Genomic DNA, 16,495 nt, shown 5'->3' with positions numbered 1-16,495 from the left:
CTTTGTCAGAGTCTTTTGATCCCTTTCTGGTTCTGTCAGTCTTTGTTGGGTTTCTTGCCCTTATTCAGGCTTTGTGGGGCTCTGTCAGGTTTTGTCAGGCTCCATTGGGTGCTTTATGGTTCTTTCAAGCTTTGTTGGGCTCTGTCAGGCTCTGTCAGGTTCTAGCAGGATCTGTAAGGCTCTGTCAAGCTGTGTCAGGCCCTGTTGTGCTCTGTAATGCTTTGTTGAGCTCTTTCATGCTCTGTTGCACTTTGTCATCCTCTGTAAGGCCCTGATGGACTCTATGGTTCCCTGTAAGTAACTTTTGAGATTTGTCGGGCCTTGTAAGTTCTGTTGGTCTTTGCTGGGCCCCGTCGTGCTCTGTCAAGCCCTGTTAGGTTCTGTCAAAATCTTTCAGGATCTGTCGGGCTACATCAGGCTTTGTTGGGCTTTTTTGGGGCATGTAGGGCACTGTCAATCTGTGTCATGTCTTGTCAGGCTCTGTCAGTCCTTGTCAAGCTCTGTCCAGGTCGTTTAGGCTGTGACGGTCTCTGTCTATCTATGTTGGGCTCTCTAGGGCATTTTCTAGCTGTGATGGACTCTATTGGGCTTTGTCAACTTCTGTATGACTCTGTGGGGCCTGCTCAGGCTCTATTGGCTTTTGTTGGTCTCTGTCAGGCCCTGTCAAGCATTGTTGGGCAGTGTTGGGTTTTGTTGGGCTTTTTTGATCCCTGTCAGTCTCTGCCATGCTTTGTCGGTCTCTGTTGGGCTTTCTCTGAGTCTATTGGTCTCTGTCAGGCCATGTCAGGATTTGTAGGGCTCTGTTGGGTTTTGTCAGGCTCTGTTGGGTATTGTCAAGCTCTGTCAGGCTCCATTGGGTGCTGTTGAACTCTTTCAAGCTTTTTTGGGTCCTTTTGGGCTCTGTTAGGTTCTGTCGTGATCTATAAGTCTCTCTCAAGCTGTGTCAGGTCCTGTCGTGCTCTGTAATGCTGTGTTGAGCAATTTTAGTGTCTGTCGCACTTTGCCAGCCTCTCTCAGGTTCTGACGGGCTCTATCACTCACTCTCAGGTGCTGTCAGGATTTGTCAGACCCCGCTGAACTGTGTTTGTGTCTGGCAGGCCCTTTTGTGCTCTGTCAGGCCCTGGTGGACTCTGTCAAGCTTTGTCGAGCTCTGTTGGGCTCTGTTGGGTTCTGTAAAGATCTGTCAGGCTGTGTTGGGCACTGTCAGGCTTTGTTGGGGCCTATCGTGCTCTGTCAGGACCTGTCGGGTTCTGTCAGGATCGGTTGGGATCTGATGGGCCTACCTGAAATTGAGAGTACCTGCCAGGGCATGAAAGAGGTTGATGGAGCCTGACATTTTTTGACAAAGCTTGACAGAACCCAACAGAACCTGAGAAAGCTTGACAAAGCCTGACAGAGTCTCACAGGGCCTAACCACGTGAGACAGAGCCCAACAGGGCCTGACTGGGGCCGACAGAATTTGACGGGGTTTGATAAATCCTGACAGCACCTGACACCTAACTATAGATTCCAGCAGGGCCTGTCAAGGCTGATAAAGCGTGACAGAGCCCAAAAGAACCTGAGAACACCTGACAGAGCCTGAAACAGTCTTACAGGGCCTGACAAAGCCTGACAGAGCACAAAAGGGCCTGACAGAGACCGTAACACTTGACAGGACCTGAAATATCCAGACAACACCTGACAATGAACTATAGAGTCCTGCAGGGCCTGACAGATGCCAACAAACTGAGACAGAGCCCAACAGAGCTAGACAAAGCTTGACAGAGCCCTCCAGGACCTGAGAGAGCACAATAGGGCCTGCCAAGCCCAAAACAGCTCAACAGGGTTTGACAAATCCTGACAGCGCCTCGTATCGAACGATAGAGCCCAGCAGGACCTGACAGAGGCTGACAAAGTGCCACAGAGACTTAAAGAGCTCAACAAAGCATTACAGAGCCTGACAGGGTCTGACACAGCTTGAAAGAGCACAACAGAACCTGACAGGAATTGACAGAGCCCAACTAATGCCAACAGTGCCTGACAAAGCTCGAAAAGGCCCAACAGAGCCAGATAAAGCATGACAAAGGTCGAAAGAGCATGACAGGGTGTAAAGGAGCCCGATAGGGCCTGACAGAGCATGACAGGGCCTAACAGAGTCTACCAGAATCTGAGAGAGCCCGCCAGGGCATGACAGAGCTTGACAGATTTCAACAAAGCTTGACAGAGCCCAACAGAACCTGAGAAAGCCTGAACAAGCCCGACAGAGTCTCACAGGGCCTAACAGCGATTGACAGAACCCAACAGGGCCTGACTGTGTCCGACAGAACTCGACGGGGTTCAACAAATCCTGACAGCACCTGACAGCTAACTATAGATTGCCCAGGGCCTGTCAAGGCTGACAAAGCGCGACAGAGCCTGAAAGATCTCAACAAAGCTTTACAGAGCACGAGAGAGCCTGACACATCTTGACAGAGCCTTACAGATCACGACAGGACCTTACAGAGCCCGACAGGGCCTAATAAAGCTTGAAAGAGCTAAAAAGCGCCCAATGAACCCTGAGAGAGCTCAACAATACCCAACAGATCTTGACAAAACCCAGGAGAGCCGTACAAATCCTGACATGGCCTTACAGAGCTTGATAGATTTTGAGAAAGACTTACAGAGCCTGACAAAGCGTGAATAAGGGCAAGAAAGCCCGACAAAGCATGGCAAAGCCTGACAGACACCAACAGGGTTCAAAAGAGCCTGACAAAGCCCGACAGAACCCAACAGAGCATGAAAGGGCTTTACAGAGTCTGAAAAAGCCTGGTAGGGCAGAAAGAGCCCGAAGGAGCTTGACAGAGCCCAACAGAGCCTGACAGAGCTTGAGAGAGTCCGACGTATCTTGACAAAGGCACACAGAGACAGACAGGGCTTGAAAGTCTGACAAAACCTGACAGGGATTGATAGAGACCTACAGTAACTGACAGAGCCTGACAAAGCCCAGCAGAGCCTGATAGATCATGACAGAGACCAACAGATCACAAAAGCGGCTTATATAGCCCCATATGTCCTGACAGAAGCCGTCAAAGCCCAATGGAGATGGACAAAGCCTGACAGAGATCAAAAAAGCCCAACAAAGCCCAACACTGCCCAACAATGCTTGACAGGGCCTGACAGAGCCCAAGAAAACTTGACAGAGCCTGAGGAAGCCCAGCAGAGTCAGACAGAAAATGACTAAGCCCGATAGAGCCAAGCACAGCCCAAAAATACCCTAGAAAAGACAACATAGATACATAGAGCCTGTCACGACCTAAAAGACCTGGACAGAGTTTGACAAGGCCTGACACAGTCTGACAGGGCATGACACAGATTAACAGTGCCCTACATACCCAAAAATAGCTTGACATAGACTGATATGGCCTAAGAGATCACAACAGAGGCTGACAAAGCCTAAGAAAGCCCAACAGATCCTGACAGATTTTGACAGAACCTGACAGGGTCTGACAGAGCATGACAGGGCCCAACATAGCCCGTCAGATCTGAACAGAACTTGACAGGGCTTCACAGAGTACGACAGAGCCCAACAGATCTCAACAAAGCTTGACAGAGCCCACCAGGGTCTCACGGAACATGACAGGGCCTGCCAGAGCCCAACACAGCTCAACAGGGTTCAACAAATCCTAACAGCGCCTAATATCGAATGATAGAGACCGGCAGGACGTGACAGAGGCTGACAAAGTGCGACAGAGAATAAAAGAGTTCAACAAAGCATTACAGAGCCTGACAGGGCCTGACACAGCTTGACAGAGCCCGACAGGGCCAAACCGAACTTGAAAGAGTCAGACAGAGAACTGAGAGGGCCCACCACAGTATGACAGATCCTGACTGAGCCCGACAGAGCACAACAGAGCTCGACAAAACTTGACAGATCCCACCAGGGTCTGACAGAGCATTGCAGGGCCTTACAGATCTCGACAGAGCCGACAGGGCCAGACAGAGCTTGAAAAAACCCAACAGAACCTGACAGGAATTGATAGAGCCCAACTAAGCCTGACAGTGCCCGACAAAGCTCGAAAGACTCAACAGAGGCAGATAAAGCGTGACAGAGCCCAAAAGAGCATGACAGGGTCTGAAAGAACCCAATAGAGCCTGGCAGAGCACAACAGGGCCTAACAGAGCCTACCAGAAACTGAGAGAGCCTGCCAGGGCATGACAGAACCCAACAGAGCCTGACAGACTTCGACAAAGCTTGACATAGCCCAGCAGAACCTGAGAAAGCCCGACAGAACCTGACACAATCTCATAGGGCCCAACAAAGTCCTACAGAGCCCAATAGGGCCTGACAGTGCCTGACAAAACTCGACGGGGCCTGACAAATCCTGAAAACACCTAACAGCGAACTGTAGATTCCAGCAGGGCCTGAAAAAGATGACAAAGCCCAACAGAGCATGAAAGAGCTCAACAAAATATTACAGAGCACGACAGGGCCTGACACACCTTGACAGAGCCAAACAGGACCTGACAGATTTTGACAGAACTCAGAAGAGCCCAACAGAGACCGACAAAACCCGAAAGGTTTCAAAAAAGCCCAACAAAGCCCAATACTGCCCAGCAATGCTTGACAAGGCCTGACAGAGCCCAACAAAACCCGACAGAGCCCGAGCAGGCCCCACAGACTCAGAGACCGACAAAGCCCGATAGAGCCCATCACAGTCCGAAAATGACCTAGAGAGCCTGACATAGATAGACAGAGTCCGCCACGGCCTAAAAGACCTGGACACAGACTGAAAAGGCCCAACAGAGACTGACAGGGCATGACATAGATTAACAGTGCCATACATGCATTAAAAAAGCCTGACAAAACCTGATATGGCATGACAGATCACGACAGAGCCCAACAAAGCCTGAGAAAGCCAAACAGAGCCCAGCAGATCCTGACAAAACTTCACAGGGCTTCACAGAGCACGTGAGGGCCAAACAAAGCTGGAGAGAGCCTGAGAGGACCTAACAGAGCACGACGGAACCCGACAGAACCCGCCAGGGACTGACAGTGCACACCAGGGCACTACAAAGTCTGACTCTGTGAGGTATGCTCTGGCTCTGGCAGGTTCTTTTGGGATCTGTAAGGCTCTGTCAAGATGTGTCAAGCTCTGTAATGTTTTGTTGAGCTCTTTTAGTCTCTGCCCCACTTTATCAGTCTCTGTCGGGTCCTGCCAGGCTCTATTGTTCACTATCATGCGCTGTCAGTATTTGTCAAACCCTGTTGAGAGCCCTGGTGGGCTCTGTCTAGCTTTGTTGAGCTCGGTTGAGTTCTGTCATGCTCTATCAGGCCCTGTCAGGTTCTGTCAGGATCTGTTGGGATCTCTTGGGTTTCCTCAGGCTTTGTCAGACTCTGTAGTGATCTGTTGGGCCATATCAGTCTCTGTCAGGCTTTTTTGGGATATGTAGGGCACTGTCAATTGGTGTCATGCCGTGTTGAGCTCTGTTGGGCCTTGTCAAGCTCTGTCCTGGTCTTTTAGGTCGTGACAGGCTCTGTCAGGCCCTTTTTAGTTTTTTCATGCCCTGTCATGCTCTTTCAGGCTCTGTCACGCTTTATCTGGCTCTGTTGCGCCTTCTCGAGCTTTGTCGGGCACTGTCAGGCTTAGTTGGACCCTGTTAATTCCTGTCAGGTTCTGTTGGGCTCTGTAATGCTTTGTTGAACTCTTTTAGTCTCTGTCTCACTTAGTCAGCCTCTCTCAGGTCCTGCTAGGCTCTACATTTGCTATCAGGCGCTGTCAGGTTTTGTCAAACCCTGTTGAGCTGTGTTGGTTTCTGGCAGGCCCCTTTGTGTTCTGTAAGGTTTTGGTAAGCTCTGTCAAGCTTTGTCAAACTCTGTTGGGCTCTGTCTCATTTTGTCGGGCTCTCTCGGGTTTTTTCAGGTTCTGTCAGCCTCTTACAGGCTCTGTCATTCCCATGAGGGCTCTCTCAATTTCTGATATTCTCTATTAGGCCCTGTCGTGATTTGTCAGGTTCTATCGGCATCTATAAGGATCTGTCAAGATGTGTTAGGCCCCGTCAGGCTGTTTCAAGCTCTGTTTAGTGTTGTCGGGCTCTGTTGAGATCTGTAAGGCTCTGTCAAGCTGTGTCAGGCCCTGTCAGGCTCTTTGTTGAGCTCTTTTAGTCTCTGTCACACTTTGTCAGCCTGTGTCAGGTCCTGCAGGGCTCTATCATTTGCTATCAGGCGCTGTCAGGATTTGTTGAACCCTGTTAAGCTGTTTTGGGCTCTGGCAGGCTCAATCGTGCTCTGTCAGGTCCTGGAGGGCTCTGTCAAGCTATGTCGAGCTCTGTTGGGCTCTGTCGGTTTCTGTCAGGATCTGTCAGGCCCTGTCAGGCTCAGTCAGAATATATTATGCTCTGGTGGGCTCTCTCAGTTTCTGGTAAGCTCTGTTAGGGCCTGTCGTGCTCTGTCAGTCCCTATCAGGCTCTTTCAGGCCCTGTTATGCTCTTTCAGGCTCTGTCATGCTATATCTGTCTCTGTTGGGTCTTTCGAGTTTTGACAGGCACTGTTGGGCTTAGTTGGGCTCTGTCAATTCATGTCAGGTTCTGTTGGGCTCTTTCAAGATCTATCTGGACCTGTCAGGCTCTGGCGAGATCTGTAAGGCTCTGTCAAGCTGCATCAGGCCCTGTCAAGCTCTGTATGCTTTGTTGACCTCTTTCAGACTCTGTCGCACTTTGTCAACCTCTGTCAGGTCCTCCCTAGCTCTATCATTTACTCTCAGGCACTGTCAGGATTTGTCGAACCCTGTTGAGCTGTGTTGGGCTCTGGCATGCCTGTTCATGTTCTGTAAGGCCCTGGTGGGCTCTGTCAAGCTTTGCTGAGCTCTGTTGGGCATTGTCGAGCTCTGTCAGACTCCACTGGGTGCTGTCGGGCTCTTTCAAGATTTCTTGGGCTCGGTCGGGCTCTGTCAAGTTCTCTCAGGATCTGTAAGGCTCTGTCAAGCTATGTCAGGTGCTGTTGTGCTCTGTAATGTTTTGTTGAGCTTTTTCAGGCTCTGTCGTGCTTTGTCCGTCTCTGTCAGGTCCTGCCAGGCTCTATCATTTGCTATCAGGCGCTGTCAGGAGTTGTCAAACCCTGTTGAGCTGTGTTGGTCTCTGGCAGACCCATTCTGCTCTGTAAGTCCCTGGTGGGCTTCGTCAAGCTTTGGCGAGCTCTGTCGGGTTTTCTCAAGCTCTGTCGGGTTTTCTCAAGCTCTGTCAGATTTTCTCGTGCTATTTCAGGCTCATGTGGGCTCTGTCAGTCCCTGTCGGGCTCTGTCACGATCTTTCAGGCCCTGTCAGCTTCTGAAAGAACTCAACAGCACCCAATGGAGCGTGACAGAGCTTGACAATACCCAACAGAGCCCAACAAAATCCAACAGACCCCTGCAGACCCTGACATGACCTGACAGAGCCCGCAGACCTTGAGAAAGCCTTACAGAGCCTGACAGAGCCTGACAAAGCCTGAATAAGGGCAAGAAAGGCCTACAATGCCTGACAAAGTCTGACAGAGCCCGACAAGAATTGAAATAGCTTGACAAAGCCCGACAGAATGCGACAGAGTCTGACAAGGCCTGACAGAGCATGACAGGGCTTTACAGAGCCTGAAAAAGTCTGGTAGGGCAGAAAGAGCCTAAAAAACCTTGACAGAGCCTGACAGAGCCTGAGAGAGATGGACAGATTGCAACAAAGCCGCACAGAGACTGACAGGGCCTGAAAAAGCCTGACAAAACCTGACAGGGATTGACAGAGACTTACAGAGCCTGACAGAGCCTGACAAAGCCCGACAGAGCCTGACAAAGCCCAACAGAGCTTGTTGGGATGCTTTTGCTCATTTCAGCCTCTACAACAGTCAGCTCCTGGGATCCCCCAGTCACTCCAACAATATTGATGGATTGCATTCCTTTATAATTAGAAGGAATTATTGTGCACTGAGCACCAGTGTCCACTAAAGCTTTGTACTCCTGGGGTTGTGTTGTACCAGGCCATAGTATTTGTACAGTCCAATAAACTCTGTTATCCCTTTCCTCCACCTGGTTGGAGGCAGGGCACCTCTAATTCCTGTTTTGCACAGTCTCTGGGTGTGAATTAGAGGTTCCTTCAAGAGCATCAGAATCTCTTCTGCTCCTTTTGTAAACTGGAGCAGCCACCTTCCTAGGAGTTTTTCCTTTTATCTCACGTACTCGTTCTTGAAGTTCTGAGGTAGGCCTTCCATGCCACTTATTCATGTTTTCTCCCTGCTCATGTAGGAAGAACCACAGTGAACCTCTTTTTGTGGGCTGTCTCTGCCCTCTCTGTCGAGATTGGAAACGCCTTCTCCTAACAGCTGAAACATAGGTTTGTGCAGGTCGTGAACGGTACGAGTCTTCTCTGAGCTCTTTGATTTCTTGCAACAGCTTTTCAAACCGGTCATCAGATTTTTCACACAGTTTCTCCACAGCGGAGACACAAGCCCGTAGAGAACCAGCAAGGCTGTCCTCAAAGTACCGGAGCTGCTCAATCAATTCATTAATTTCTTGTGCACCTCTGGCTGACCAGACCATTCCTGCCAATGACTTAGCATATGCAGGTGGTGCACTTTGTACAAATCTGCGCCACATAGATTTTGTACAATTGATTCTATCTGGGTCTGTCCCCTCTTGGCTGTTTGGTCCTAGATAGATGATCTCTCGCACAGCTAATTCTCTCAGGAACTGGATACCTCTCTCCATAGTATTCCATTTCCCTAACTTGGATATACAATCTTCCTTGTAGGGAAATCTGACTTTCATAGCTGCCAGGAGTCGGGTCCAGAGAGTAGTGGCATTAGACTCTCTTGAAATTGCCCTATCAATGGTGGAATCTTTTGACAGAGATCCCAGCTGCCTGGCTTCACCACCTTCTAATTCAATTGTTTCTGCCCCATTGTCCCAGCATCGCAGTAGCCAGGTTAAAATATTCTCGCCTTCACGACGACTAAAGTCTTTTCGCAGATCTCTCAGCTCACCTGGAGAAAAGGACCGAGTGGTGGTCACTTCATCTCCACCCTGTCCTGATGATGCCTCTTGGGTTGATGTTGGCCCTGTGCCATCACCTGCTGCACGGGTAGTCTTTCTAGTGACTTTCTTACAACCAGCAACTGATGCTGATATGGGTTCACCATCATTTGATTCATTTTCAGAGTCTGAATGACTGTCACAGTGATTGTTGTGGTTACAGCAGCAACAGTGAGCAGTGTGTGAAGACGGGGGGGCTGCCTTGTTAGCATTTGAGGCTAGAGAAGTAACGTTATCTGCAGCAATCTTGGCAGAGGAGCTCTGCGGAGGAGCTGTAGCTTCAGCCTGTGAAGCCGCGGTTGGGGGGGCAGTGGCTGCAGCAGCAGCTTTGGCTGTTTTGCCTTTTCTCGAGCGGCTAGGAGTGCTTTTTGCTAAAGCTTCCAAAGACGCACCGCAAATCTCAGGACTAAAAAGAGACGCAAACCTCCTATTGAACCTCATTTCTCTTAACAGTAACACAAACTGACACACATTCAGCAAACCAGATAACACCATCACAGTTCTATCAAAGCTCCAAGGATATTCAAAGTTCTCTAAAACATTTGCAAACTGTCCTAGCGAAAACACAAAAGTATTGTTCGTCAGCCTTTCTAAAGATTCGCTTGACCAATTAGCAAATATAGAGCCATTCTGCTCTTTAATCTCTCCTGGAGGTTTTTCAAGGTAAAGCAAAATCGAGTAGAAATTCATTAATGGCTGCAGTATAATGAAATAAACCAGTGCCATACCACACAGTATCATCATGACCGCTGTCCAGTTTCTTGTTGTTATATAATGAATACTTCGATTCAGAAAGAAACACCAACACAGATATGGGAACAGCGAGCACAATGTAGAAAATAACTGATACAACTTATGCCACAACATCTTTAAGTCAATGTAATTCACTTTGCCTTAATATCACTAAATAATATCCGAAGCAAACAGACGCGCAAGTATCACAAGTCTATGAGTTGGCATCGTGCCAAGAAAATTGAAAGGTACGTCAGAGCAGTAGATAAGCCAAAAATCTCCAAATTTACCCCTTTCTCTTTTGCCCCACGTTGGGCACCAATTATCTGTCGAGGGTTAAGATTGCGGGGTGACAATCAAACCCTGGCAGATGTATTGTTAGCCTCCTCTCCCCCGACTTCCCCCTTTTTGCCCCTCCCTCTTCCCCCTTCCCAGTCAGGACAGGCGATCGGGAGGGAAAGAAGGACAGAGAGAAGAGAGTTGGAAAAGTTAAAGATGTTTTACTAATGCTACTAATAAGAATAGAGAAAATAATACAAAATATACAAAACCAATCTTGTAAGTCTCAGTAACTGCAGAGCCAGCACCCAAAGTCCTGGATTAGACTCTGTAGCCAACCGGAGCTGGATTCAGTCTCTCACTAGGCCTCTGTTCACAGGGACGACCAGCAAGGTCCTCTCCTAATGTCAGCCATGAGGAAAAGAAGGAAAAAAGGGGGCCGAGATCCTCGTGATCGCCCACTTTATATGAAGTATTCACGTGAATGGAATGTTATACACCATTGGTCAGTCTCTCGGTCATCAGTTTCTCATTGCCCCTCTCGCGAGATGTCCATCCGTGCTTATCAATAAGTTTGCATTCCATTGCTAGGTTTAACCAAAACATGTGTTGGGTTCTCCAGGAAAATGCAGCTAATATGAAGGCTTTATTTGACAGGTAAAAATTCACTAAAAGAGAAACTTCGTTTTTAACAAAACCAGGACACCTCAACAAAAATGTTAAGGATAAAATGTTTAAGGACAGAGATGGGTTTTCTCAGATAGAAGTAGCCTTCTTACCTGTGGCCAGAGAAAACATAGATAAATAATCATCACATTGGTCAAAGAATTTACTAAGCTCTTAGAAAAGGGGGAAATGATACAGGGAATTAACAATTAACTAATTAACACTTAAAGAACTAACACTTAAAGAGCTAACACTTGGAAAGCTAACCCTTTAACCCACATTGCTTAGCCTTGCTTAGCTTTGTGTAACTTATTGTATGAGAAACAGAAGTTCGCTGACACCTTGCTAAGATAATAATCCTTGGGTGCATCCTTGGTGCATCCTTGGGTGAACTGGTGTCCTGATTTGTTAAAAACAAGACCGGTTCTCTTGTCGTGATTTTTCTTTCAGCTAAGTTCTTGTAGGTGGCTGTACTTTTCTGAGTTTTAGCCTGCATATTTTTCCTCAGATGCTGTACTCCGTGCTGATAAGAAGACCAACGGAATGCTGAAGAAGTTCATGTTTAGATTTATTAGTATGGTAGCCAAGAAAGACTGATAAGTTTTCCCACGTTCTGTTGTGAGAGGGGCGTTTGAGGAGGGGTGGATGGAACAGGTGACTAGAACTGACCAGCGGAAGTATTCTATCCCATAATCGTCATACCCCCTATATAAGAGGGTGATCATGAGAGTGAAGCTCTTCAACCATGGCCAGCATCTAGAGAGGACCCTGTCTGTCTGCCTGTGATCTACAGGCCTCAAGCCCCGCATCCCTGCAATCAGGTTCCGGTTTGCTGTGAAGTTCCGCCCATGACTTCCGGGGGCCTGAGCTGCACCTGCTGGAGCCACACCAGCTCCGCACACCCAGCTCCGCTGCTGCTGGAGTGACACCAACTCCACATCGAGCACTTGAGATTGGTTTTGTATATTTTGTATATATATTCTCTATTTATTAGTAGCATTAGTAAAACCCTTTAAAACTCTCCAACTTGAAGTCTCTCTTCCTTTCCTCTTATCTTTCCAGTCATCTTTCCGATCTAAAGTTAAGGGGTGGCGGGAAGTGAGGAGATAACAGGGAGCGTCTGCCACAGTTTATTGCCGCCTTGCCTTAAACCCTGACAGATTTATTTGGTGGCCCGTACGGGGATTGAAGAGACCGTACCAGGGAAACAAGACTGTACAGAGAGAGAGAGTGTACAGGGATGAGATAAGAGAAACTGTGACAGGTTTTATTGGTGCTATGACTCGGATGTGCATGAGATATCATGACAGATTTTAATGCACCAGAGCAGGGATGGGGTTTTGACTGAGACGGGCTATGAGCAGTATCTGACAATTACTGTAAACAGCTTATTGGGTAGCGTAAGTGAGAGAGCATTGGGCTTTGATGTGTGTGGCCTGTGTTTGAATCCTCTGGTGGGAGGAAACTTTGGGAAACTATAGATCTGTGTGCTTTATGTGTCATAAAGCATGCTGTGGTTTGAGTTTGGTTTTGATTTTAAAGCATGTTGTTGCAAATCTATTTGGATTTAATAATACCTTTTTTGGGGTTAATTCTTCTTGTTAATGTTTTTGTGCAGAACATTACTTTTGGAAATAGAGATGAACTTGTTATAATAGCTCTGGCCCTGGGTTGTGTATCACTGATTTATGTGATTTTAATTAAGTCCATGATGTATTTCTACTCACTGTTATCATACTTTGGGAGTATGCATTTTTGGAATTCTCCAATAGAAGCAGAAGAAATTGAAGAGACCTGTGCCTTTTTTTTTCTCAGTTTCAGGAGTGAGATTTTAGGAGAGCTATTTAACTATTTTCTGCCTGTGTCATTAGAGAAAATCACAGATGCTCTTGGAAATTTTTAATATCCCTGGACCTTTGAGCGAAGCTTGTTGGTATTATTTGGTCTCTGGAATGTGTGTCAGTCTTTCCTGCTGATAAAACTGTTAGGGAGGGTTGTAGCGATTCTAACTCCTTCGGCAGGAGTTGCTGCTTTTAAAACTACAATGTCCATGACAGCTACTGCACCCTCCTCGACAGACTCTGCAGTAGCTCCAGTTCCTGACTCGGATACAGCAGCCACTAAAACTGCAACGTCAGTTTCTGCATCCACTCAAATCCCCACAACATGTAATGTGGCCATTCAGACTTCAGCAATATTGATTGTCCCAACAAAGAGGAAGCAAAAGAAAGCACAATTGGAATCCATTGTGAAGGAAGATGAGGAAGAGGAAGCAGAGGGTCCTTCTGCAACAGAGCAAGGAGAGGTTGTTTCTGGAACAGAGCAAGGTGATGATGAAGAAGAATCAGAGGAGGAAGAAGAGGGCCCTTCTACAGCTCCTCCCACAGCCCTTTCTAAATTCCTTCCACCTCTATCCCATACTACTACAGCAAAACCACCAGCAGGTCCTTCTAAAACAAAGCGACCAGTAAAGGATGAGCTAATAGAACGCTCCTTATCTCTGAAGGAGCTGAGGACTGTGAAACTTGACTTTAGCCATTGTGAAGGTGAGTCAATTGTCACTTGGCTCATTGGGTGCTGGGTCAATGGGGCTAATAGTTTGGACTTAGATGGCAGTGAAGCCAGTCAATTGGTATCCCTGGCCAGAGATGGTGGCGTTGATAAGGCAATTGCAAAGAAGCAGCTAAGTCAAAGCCTCTGGAGAAGGATTTTGTCAGCAGTAAAAATCAGGTACCTTTTAAAAGATGATATCATATGCCGCCCAACCAAATGGACTACTATGGAGAGAGGTATTAGGTATCTGAGAGAACCGACTGTGCAAGAGGTAATTTACAGTGACCCACAGACAATCATAGATCCTGATGAAGTGCCATGTACCCGAGGTATAACGCGGAAGTTTGTGCAGAGCACACCACCGTCTTATGCCCACACTTTAGGATTACTCACCCTTTCAAAGGACGATCTATCAACTGTGGGTGAAGTAACAGACATGTTGCGGCAGTATGGACACTCTTTCTTCTCCCCTACAAACCTGTGTTGCAACTGTGGAGAAACTGTGTGACAAACTGTCCAAGAGGGAGGACAGATCCTACTCGTCACATACATGGGCCCGAGCCACAGCTATTGAGAAGAGATGCCCTTCTGCAGCACCAGCCCAAGAGAAATGCAACATGTCGCGAGGTGAATTATGGTCTTTTCTGCGTGATCAGGGAGAAGATATGAGTAATTGACATGGAAAGCCTACTGCTGACCTATAGGAAAGAGTATGTGAGTTGAAAAAGAAAGCTCCTAAGAGAAAATCTGCTCCAGTTTCCAGTGGGAGGCTTTCAAGACAGAGTAGGAGGGACAGAGTAGCTATAGACTCCAGCAGGGCAAGACAAGGCTGAGAAAGGACAATAGAGCCTGAAAGAGTTCAACAAACAATTACAGAGCACGACAGGGCCTGTCACAGTTTGACACAGCCTTACAGATCCTGACAGATCCTGACATAACCCAACAGGGTCTGACAGAGTATGACAGGGCCCAACAAAGCCCCACAAAGCCCGACAGGGCATGACAGATTTTGACAGATCTCGACAGAGCCAAACAGAAGATTGACAAACTTTACAGAGCCCGCCAGGGCATGACAGAGCCCGGCAGATTCAACAAAGCTTGACAGAGCCCAACAGAACCGTACAGAACCTGAGAAACATGACAGAGACCTACACTGTATTCCAAGGCCCGACAAAGCCCGACAGAGATCAACAGGGCCTGACAGAGCCCAACAGAACTTGACAGGATGTGACAAATGCCGACAGCGCCTCACAGGGAACTATAGAGTCCAGTAGGGCCTGACAGAGGCCGACAAAGTGCGACAGAGCCTGAAAGAGCTTAACAAAGCATGACAGAGCACCACGGGGCCTAACACATCTTGAGAGAGCCTTGCAGATCTCGATAGAACCTGACAGAGCCCAACAGGGCCCAACAAAGCTTGAAAGCACCCAAAAGTGCCCAATGGAGCCTGACAGAGCTTGACAATACCCAACAGAGCCCGACAAAACACAACAGAGTCCGACAAATCCTGACATGGCCTGACAGAGCCCCATAGACTGCAAGAAAGCCTGACAGAACCCCTCACTTCCAGAATACGGGCAAGAAAGCCCGACAAAGCCCGACAAAGCCTGACAGGGCCTGACACAGCTTGACAGAGCCTTACAAATCTTGACAGAGTTTGACAGGGCCAGACAGACCTTGAAAGAGCCAAACAGAGCCTGATAGGAATTGACAGAGCCCAACTAAGCCCGACATATCAGACAAAGCTCGAAAGACCCAACAGAGCCAGATAAAGCATGACAGAGCCTGACAGAGCCGAAGAGAGACCGACGGATCTTGACAAAGCCACACAGAGACCAACAGGGCCTGAAACAGACTGACAAAATGTGAGAGGGATTGACAGAGCCCTACATAGCCCGACTAATCCCAAAAGAACCTTACAGATCATGACAGACACTGACAGAGCCCAAAAAGGGGCTTACAGAGCCCCCCAGAGTCAGACAGAAGCTGAAAAAGCCTGATAGAGACCATCTGTTGGAGCGAATAAAGGACTCAGCATTCCGATTCAATGTGAATCACGCAAAGCCATTTATTACAGAAACAAGCCTCCTTATATATGCAACTATTTTCTGATAATGCGTTCACGCTCCAAACATGCATTCACTGACTGGATATCATCTATGTTCACAAGCTGTCCATGTGCTGGAGTCTTACTGCTGATAGTTGCGTTGATTTACATCATGTTGATGCCCTGTTATTGCAGAACTGCCTCACCCCCACAGTAGGTCCTGTTTTCAGCTTTCCGAGGTGGCCTTGAAATTCCTTTGGGCCTGGCTAGTTAAATAATGAATCTCCATCTAACAGAAACCCACCCAGAACCATCACAGTCCAAAAATGCCGTAGAGAGCCTGACATAATTAGACAGAGCCTGTCATGTTGTAAAAGACTTGGAGAGAGCTTGAAAGGCCTGACAGAGCCTGACAGGGTGTGACACAGATTGACAGTTCCCTACATGCCCCAAAAAAGCCCGACAAAAAAGCCATATCACGTGATATGGCCCAGCATAACATGACAGAGTAAGATCTCAACAGAGCCCGACAGGGCCAGACAGAGCTTGACAGAGCCTGACAGAACCTGACAGGAACTGACAGAGCCCAAATAACCCTGACAGTGCCTGACAAAGCTCAAGAAGGCCCAACAGATCTTGCCAGATAAAGTGTGACAGAGCCTAAAAGAGCATGATGGGGCCTGAAAGAGCCTACCAGAAACTGAGAGAGCCCACCAGGGCATGACAGAGCCTGACAGAGCGTGACAGACTTTGACAAAGCTTGACAGAGCCGAACAGAAACCGAGAAAGCCTGACAGAGCACGTCAGAGTGTTACAGGGCCCAAAAAAAGCCTGACAGAGCCCAACAGATCCTGACATAGCCCAGCATAACTTGACAGGGCCCGACAAATGCCGACCGCACCTCACAGCTAACCATAGAGTCCAGCAGGGCCTGACGGAGGCTGACAAAGCATGACAGAACCTGAAAGAACTCAACATAGCATTACAGAGCACAACAGGGCTTGACACAGTATGACAATGCATTACAGATCCTGACAGAACCAAACAAATCTTGAAAGAGTCCAACAGCTACCAGTGGAGCCTGATAGAGCTTGACAATACCCAACAGAGCCTGACAAAACCCAACAGAGCCCTACAAATCCTGACATGGCCTGACAGAGCCCAATAGGCTCAGAGAAAGCCCAACAGAGACCGACAAAGCATGACA

At 48.0% G+C, this 16,495-nt stretch overlaps 1 pseudogene; it reads right to left on the bottom strand.

Annotated features, from left to right (window-relative positions):
• The window catches only part of LOC139826326 (uncharacterized), a 128,928-nt pseudogene extending 115,249 nt beyond the window's left edge, over positions 1–13,679 (bottom strand).
• Between the last annotated feature and the right edge of the window lie 2,816 nt (positions 13,680–16,495).

Source organism: Patagioenas fasciata, chromosome W, assembly GCF_037038585.1.
Source record: "Patagioenas fasciata isolate bPatFas1 chromosome W, bPatFas1.hap1, whole genome shotgun sequence".
Taxonomy (NCBI): Eukaryota; Metazoa; Chordata; class Aves; order Columbiformes; family Columbidae; genus Patagioenas; species Patagioenas fasciata.
This window is presented reverse-complemented; position numbering and strand designations above follow the sequence as displayed.